The sequence below is a fragment of the Lactuca virosa genome, chromosome 8 (assembly GCF_052849685.1).
Source record: "Lactuca virosa cultivar CGN04683 chromosome 8, Lactuca_virosa_CGN04683_v6, whole genome shotgun sequence".
Classification (NCBI taxonomy): domain Eukaryota; kingdom Viridiplantae; phylum Streptophyta; class Magnoliopsida; order Asterales; family Asteraceae; genus Lactuca; species Lactuca virosa.
In genome coordinates, this window is record NC_136433.1 from 179,204,890 (window position 1) to 179,211,104 (window position 6,215).

A 6,215-nucleotide genomic window follows, 5' to 3' on the forward strand; every position below is an offset into this window, starting at 1 on the left:
TAAATATCTCCCATTGTAGATGTCTGGTTTAGACAACTGTGATCTTCCTAAATCTCATGGAAATCATACTTCTCTACCTCCACCTCCTCCATTTATTCTCCCTGACCCACAAGCTCGAAGACTTGAAAAATTCAAGGTCACTCAAGCCCTACTAGCAATGAAACATAAGGATGGAAGACCTGTGTGCACTCATGTCTTAGGAATGAAGTCACACTTTGACAGGTTGAGAATGTTGGGTGTCGTTGTCCCAAGGAAGTTGGCTATTGAGTGGGTTCTTCAGTCACTTCCAGAGTCATATAGTGAGTTCATTCAGAACTACTATGTGATAAATCACGACATGACCCTAATAGATCTATCTTATTTGCTTGTTGCTGCTGAGTCAGAAATGATGTGGTGCAATGGTCAAGCAAATATGGGTGGAAGGTCTATTTCTCAAACTTCCATGGACATGGACATTGGTAACATTGGAAGTCCAGAAAAGCCTTTTCTTCCCAATGGAAAGGGATCGGCCTTGGTCGACCCTGTTGACCAAAAGGCAAAGGGAAAGGCTAAGTCTGTGATAATCTCGTGTACCATTCCCAAAGAGTCTATATGTTTTTATTGTCATGAGAAGGGTCATTGGAAGCGAAGCTGCCCTGAATACCTAAAAGATCTGAAAGCAAGTAGAAACAAAAGGTTTGACTCTGCTTCAGGTAAGTCCCCTATCTAACTCTGTTAAGTTCCTTATTGATGATTCTTAATACAAAATGTGACTCGGTTACATTTTGGTGTCTGGCAGGATCAAGCAAAGGGAAGGACACTTAATAAAAGGAGTATGCTGAATCTGATAGCGAATATGGATGGTTCGAAGATCGGATTCTTGAGCTGCTACATAAGAGTTATGATAGATTGCTAGAAGATATGTAATAGCATAGTTTTCATTTAAAGTTGCATTGTAAGGAAAAAGTTTTTCCGCATTTATAAATAAATAAAATTTTGTTTTATTTTATTATATCTCCTTGCAATGGCATTTTATGAAATATTGATGTTTGTATGGTTCTAGCAATAATGGAAATGTGCATTTGATTCTTTCATTAGTGGTAGTGTCTAAATTTATCAAATAAGGAAAGATTCTCATCACCCAAGGTTTCAATTGGACTGAAACTTGGAATCATGCAGGTTGTATTGCATGATGAATGAGAATTTTCATTTTTGGAAAGTTAAGACTAATTCCCTAACCACATGTATATGTGAGATAGGTGAAAGACTAAAGGATCGGGTACACTGGTTGTGTGCAGGTCAAAGTCCACCACAAAGATCGATAAGACTATTCGTCATGATTTACTAAAGTTTAGTAAAGATGGTTGTACCTACAAGTTGAAGTACAATTCTGAAACATTGGAAAAGTTTCAATGTATGGCAGGACGAATGGGAAGAATCAAATTGGGCAGAAAGATAAAAGTTTCTCAAATCTGAAAAGATGGGAGAGTACTTTAGTATCTTGTTTTATGATCATCTTAATGATTAAGAAACCATGTCACAATTCATCCTCTAAGGACATCTGAGTGAATTTTATGGCTAAGAAGAGGATTCATGAATTGTTGGAATGGTTAAAATCAAGAAGATGAATCATACTTCGTTCCAAAAACAAGTCTTAGAGTCATACTCCAAGATTGTAACTTGAGTGACACATCTTAAAGAAGGTTTATAACACTTGTCAAATGTAAGAGTAAAATGTTTTCTACTCTTGTACATTTGAAATTGGTAAGTTGTGATGTTTTGGATAAAACAAAGACCAACTGACATCAATTGTGTGAAGTGTTTATCTTGATAAGAATCTGCACGGACTCTTGAATGTTTGTTTGGTTGTCAAGGAATGATTCTTGACAAAGAGAAACTTGCATGTCAAGAGGACAGTGGGAGTCTTAAAGGTCTTCAGAGTTTCAAGAGCTAATCAAGGATAAAACCTATAGTTTATCGCTAGCACACGACTTGAGGTTTGTAACCTATCGTGTTGACATAATTCTTGTTCCTGTGCCTATTCCGATAAAGTTGACTATGTATGTGAGTTCTGTGAGTTCTCAATTGTGTGCATAACAACTTGGAAGCAATGGTGGGCCCTTGGGCTACCAAGAGGCAAGAAATCAAGATTGAACAAGTTCAATCCATATGTTTTGAGTTTGTCACTAACCTTGTCTTTTGATTACGGTTTTGACAAATTCATATGGATAGGAACACATACATCATAAAATCTAAGTGTCATAAGGTTTTTTCCGATTCATGAAAATGATGGTGAGGAAACACTTTCACTAAGTAGATTTTAAGTAGATATCAATTGTGTTGTTTGCATTCTCAAAGTCGTTAGTGGAGCGTGTGTGGTTAACCGGCACACTGACATGGACTTGTGAGAAATGGCAAACAGGTCTAAACATTATGATTACGACATCCCTCTTCATAATTGTTTAGACACACATGCGAGCTATCTAAAGAAAGATGTATGAGTCTGAGAAGCTTAGATAAAGTTTTTTCGAAGCATCTCGTATCAGAAGTCTGAACTTTGGTGATGAAAGTCAATAAAGTATTGATTTCTAGAAGTCGATTTCTGAGTACATGTCAAAGCTAGTGGGAGCATAATTGTTGTGCTAAATAATTATTATGCTAGTGGGAGCATAATCAATTATGATGAGTATTGTTAATTATAGAAAACAAGAATTTCACTTGGAAAAGGTTGTTATGCTATAATTAAGGGAGAGAAGATTATACTTCATTTCAATCCTAAAAGTTTAGATTGAGATTTCAATCATCTTTAGTCAAGGATATATATATGAATTTTATGTTGGAATGGTTCGACATAAGGAAATTCTATATATATTGCGTTCTCAAATTCGATTATGATTACGACATCCCTCTTCATAGTCGATTTTTGAAAACATGGAAAATAAAAAAAATATTGTAGCAAAAGACTGATCTAGTATCAGGTCTTTATGTGAGACATCGTGAATCGTGTCCCATATGCTTCGGGTATAGGATCGGTCACATGTGCTATAATATTCATCCTTTCTAAATTTTCCAAATGCTCAGAGCATTAAGAAGGGAAAAGTCTAGAATTGGATAAGACTAAAATGATTAAGCAATTGTCGAGGACAATCTAAGGTTCACCAAAGATTGGTTGCTCAGGGACAGTTGGAAGTATAGTGTTAAATTTTGGAAGGACCATATGGATATATTCTGAAAAGAGGTAGCTCTTGTTCAGATATGATAATCAAAATGGGAATATGGAAATTTTCCATATTGGGAGTTGGATATTAAGAATCTATGAGAAAGTTAGAAACTTTTATGCAAGAAGGATGTTCAAAGCAATGTACTTTGAATATGAGAGTTCGTTTTCATAGAAGTGATCTCCTTTGGAATACTCTGTAATGACTGTTGACAAGTTTTGTAACTTTTGTGCATAGTCATTGCAAGAGGATCAATGCATATAAGTTTGGAATCTAACAGATTACAGTAAATGACAAGAATTTTGTATTCTTTCATTTACGGTAAGGATTTGGGACTGTGAAATGAGCATCATTGGAATCATGTTCAATTGATCTACTTCACAAAGTAAAGATCATAGACAAACATAGTGTGCATACTTGGTGTATGGCATGACTGTTGTTTAGAAAACATAGTGTACATGCTTGGAGCATGGGACAACTATTGTTTTAATTCAAGTGTTAAGTTGATAAATCGAAACAGAATAATGTGGAATCAATATGCTGATGAATAAAAGGTGTTTTATTTATATTCATAAGGGCTGAGACCATATTGGATTCAATTATTCTTGTGTTTCACTTTGCATGTTTTGACTTCCATAATAACTAGGTTATTCTTTCCGAATGATTAAGTTATTCAAACCATCCACAGTCGGTCATATGTTGGAAGTAGATATGAATCAAGACTGTCATGAGTTGGTTGTAGAGGTCTAAGATGTTGGACATGGCTACAACACTCATGAGTGCTCATAAGTTATGAGTATTGGATTCAACCCACGCTCACTTGCATCACTTCATGGAATTTATCTCGAGTGATCGTAAGACGGTAATATCATATAAGTCTTCAAACCTAGAGATATGAGTTGTTACCTATGATTTGGTTGTACATTGATTGCACGAAAACGCATCAGTAACTTGATGTTATAAAACGTGCCTTTGTGTATAATTCAACAAGTAGTAGAAACAAGTATATGAGTCGAAGTTTATCTGTTCCTTCTAGTCCTTGGAGGATTAGAAGCGATATCTGGGCCCCTCCCTGATTTTGTTTTGACCTATGTACCGGGACCGGTCAGAACTAAATTGATGTGTTCGATTAAGTTCTTTGTCAAACAAATCGGAAATCGGGAAACAAACTGCTGGACAATAAGTAAAACATTGTTCCATGTATTTGTCCGGCTGATATCATGAGAGCAGAGGATTATATGATCACTTATCTAAAATGGCGCTTCATAGTTCAACAGAGTTTTCGAGAGCTACGATTGCCGGTTGGTTCCTGAAGTCATATAGGCAAATATAGTTATTAGACTTATCCAAGTGGGAGACTGTTGGATAAGGTGTCTAAGTCCATAACTTATTTGGTATATACTTGACCCGACCCGGCATGGTCCATTTGGGTTGCACTTCACCCGAACTATTTATATGGATAACATTATGAGAAGAGTATATTTAAGGCTTATTAATATATTATAAGTTATAATATATTAATATTAAATCATATTATTTAATTAGTATTGGTCATAAATTAATTTAGAATTAATTTGGTGATAAAAAAAGGTGACTAATTAAATATGGGCTCTTGTATTTTATGTAGTGTGGGCTAATACTCATTTGGAATGGGCTTGGCATGCATGGGAATCCATTGATAGTCCATGGAGCTTTTAACCTATGGATCCTTGGAAAGGAAGAGTCATGGGTATTAGGGTTTACATGGATATAACCCTAATCCTCCACACTATATAAAGGAGCTTATGATGCTTGAAATGACCCAAGTGTGTGTGAAGAAAGGTGGCCGATTTCTAGAGCATAGATATACTCTCTCATAAGTTTTCCAAGTTTATGGTGATTTGTGATTTCCATTTGAGGCATTCACATTATTGGTGCTTGGCTCTCAAACTCCTAAGGAATCAATTCACAAACAAAGGTATGTAATTCATCTAGTTCTTTTATGTTTAAAAGTTCCCCATGCCATGCTAGATAAGTTATAAACCTTGGAAAACAAATTTTGCATGTATTTTAGACAAACATAGATCCAAGGTTTATTAGGGTTGCATGTACACTTAGGAAGTGTTAGAATGCTCAAAACCCAACATGTAGGCCCAGTAGTGCGGTCCAGTCAGGCCAATGGCCAGTATGCATGTTGATTGATTGATTGTTACTGATATAGCATTGTCAGTGTGGTATTGGTATTTTGGGGATAGCTCACTAAGCCCTCGGGCTTACAGTTTTCAGTTTATGGTTTCAGGTACTTCAGGAGATCATGGCAAGGCGAAGGCATGACCGTACCACTCCTCATCCTTATGTTATATTTTTGGGACACTCCGATGGATATTGATTTGAAAACATTTTTGTAAACGATACTATTTGACTTTTATTTATGATTTTAAAAGTTTAAATTTGGCGTAAAATTTATGGATGTTACAAGTTGGTATCAGATCCTTGGTTTGAGTGAATTGGAGGAACACTCGTGTGAATCCAGTCTCAAATCAAGGGGATTTTCGGAAAGAAAGTTTTAAAAATGGTTTTCATAATAAAGGATGGAGGATGCAGAGGGTACGATCAGCCGGAGCCTGTAAGTAAACCCCAAAATACCATACAGTTATTTGATATTCTGATATGTTAGAACAGCATGCTAGTGCTAGGCTAGGGATCTTCAGGAATCTCATGATATATTTGCCTGATTATATGATACCTATTAGCCTAGGGTTTCTTGTATATGGAATTGACATCATAACTGTAGATGTTTAGTATATGCATCACGGCTGTGTATAGTTGAGATCTTATAGCATGAGAATGTCTGATACGACCTTAGGGTAGGATTGGATATTCGAAAGTCTATCGGGTCCAGCGCTGCAGGGGCTGATGGAAGTTCCATGGAGGTGTGAGTTGTGCAGAGCTGTGGGATCAGTTGGGAGATAGGCGATGTTCCCTAGTAGTGAGGGTTGAGCGCACATTATGTTGAGTATAGTATTAGGGCGTTGTGAT